The sequence below is a fragment of the Sciurus vulgaris genome, assembly GCF_902686455.1.
Source record: "Sciurus vulgaris genome assembly, chromosome: 15".
Lineage (NCBI taxonomy): Eukaryota > Metazoa > Chordata > Mammalia > Rodentia > Sciuridae > Sciurus > Sciurus vulgaris.
The window spans coordinates 48,175,552-48,178,059 of NC_136476.1; positions in this window are offsets into that span (position 1 = coordinate 48,175,552).

The following is a 2,508-nucleotide window of genomic DNA, read 5'->3' on the forward strand; positions in this document are numbered from 1 at the left end:
TAACCCTAAACGTTAATGGCCTAAACTCATCAATCAAAAGACATAGACTGGCAGAATGGATTAAAAAGAAAGACCCAACAATATGCTGCCTGCAAGAGACTCATCTCATAGAAAAAGACATCCACAGACTAAAGGTGAAAGGATGGGAAAAAACCTACCATGCACATGGACTCAGTAAAAAAGCGGGGGGTTTCCATCCTTATATCAGATAAAGTGGACTTCAAGCCAAAGTTAGTCAGAAGGGATAAAGAAGGACATTTCATACTGCTTAAGGGAACCATAAATCAGGAAGACATAATGATAGTAAATACTTATGCCCCAAACAATGGTGTTTCCTATACATCAAACAAATCCTTCTCAATTTCAAGAATCACATAGACCACAACACAATAATTCTGGGTGACTTTAACACACTGCTGTCACCACTAGATAGATCTTCCAAACAAAATTCAACCAAAGAAACCATAGACCTCAATAACACAATCAATAACCTAGACTTAACAGACATATATAGAATATTCCATCCATCAACGAGTGGATACACTTTCTTCTCAGCAGCACATGGAACCTTCTCGAAAATAGACCATATGTTATGCCACAAAGCAGCCCTTAGGAAATGCAAAAAAATAGAGATACTGCCTTGTGTTCTATCAGATCATAATGGACTGAGAGTAGAAATCAATGACAAAGTAAAAAAAGGAGATTACTCCAACACTTGGAGACTAAATAATATGCTATTGAATGAAACATGGATAACAAAAAACATCAGGGAAGAGATTAAAAAATTCTTAGAGGTCAATGAGAATGATGATACAACATATCAAAATCTCTGGGACACTATGAATGCGATACTAAGAGGAAAATTCATTGCATGGAGCGCATTCCAGAAAAGAATGAAAAGTCAACAATTGAATGACCTAACATTACAGCTCAAAGCCCTAGAAAAAGAAGAATAGAATAACAGCAAAACTAGTAGAAGACAGGAAATAATTAAAATCAGAGCTGAAATCAATGAAATTGAAACAAAAGAAACTATTCAAAAAATTGACATAACAAAAAGTTGGTTCTTTGAGAAAGCAAACAAAATAGATAAACCCTTAGCCACACTAACAAAGAGAAGGAGAGAGAAGACTCAAATTACTAAAATACATGATGCAAAAGGAAATATCACAACAGACACCACTGAGATACAGAACATAATGAGAAGCTACTTTGAAAATCTGTATTCCAACAAAATAGGAAGTACCGAAGACATTGACAAATTTCTAGAGACATATGCTCCTCCCAAACTGAACCAGGAGGACATACATGATTTAAACAGATCAATATCAAGCAATGAAATAGAAGAAGCCATTAAAAATCTACCATCAAAGAAAAGCCCAGGACCAGATGGATTCTCAGCCGAGTTCTACAAGACCTTCAAAGAAGAACTCATTCCAATACTTCTCAAAGTATTCCAGGAAATAGAAAAGGAGGGTACCCTACCGAACTCATTCTATGATGCTAATATCACCCTCATACCCAAACCAGGCAAAGACACATCAAGGAAAGAAAATTTTAGACCAATATCCTTGATGAATATAGATGCAAAGATCCTTAACAAAATATTGGCAAACCGTATCCAAAAACAGATTAAGAAAATTGTGGACCACGATCAAGTGGGGTTCATTCCTGGAATGCAAGGATGGTTTAACATTCGTAACTCAATCAACGTAATCCATCATGTCAATAGACTTAAGGATAAGAATCATATGGTTATTTCAATTGACGCAGAAAAAGCATTCAACAATGTACAACACCCCTTCATGCTGAAAACACTAGAAAAAATAGAGATAGTTGGAACACACCTGAACATTGTAAAGGCTATTTATGCTAAGCCCATGGCCAACATCATTCTTAATGGAGAAAAACTGAAACCATTCCCTTTAAAAATAGGAACAAGACAGGGATGTCCTCTTTCACCACTTCTATTCAATATTGTCCTCCAAACTCTAGCCAGAGCAATTAGGCAGACTAAAGAAATTAAAGGGATACGAATAGGAAAAAAGGAACTTAAGCTGTCACTATTTGCGGATGACAATATTCTATATTTAGAGGATCCAAAAACCTCCTCCAGAAAACTTCTAGACCTCATCAATGAATTCAGCAAAATAGCAGGCTATAAAATCAACACGGATAAATCTACAGCATTTTTATATGCAAGCGATGAAACAGCTGAAAGTTGAATGAGGAAAATAACTCCATTTGCAATAGCCTGAAAAAAAAAATACTTGAGTATCAATCTAACTAAAGAGGTAAAAGATCTCTACAATGAAAACTACAAAACACTGAAGAAAGAAATTAAGGAAGACCTTAGAAGATGGAAAGATCTCCCATGTTCTTGGATAGGCAGAATTAATATTGTCAAAATGGCCATACTACCAAAAGTGCTATATAGATTCAATGCAATTCCAATTAAAATCCCAATGACATACCTCACAGAAATAGAGCAAGCAATCATGAAATTCA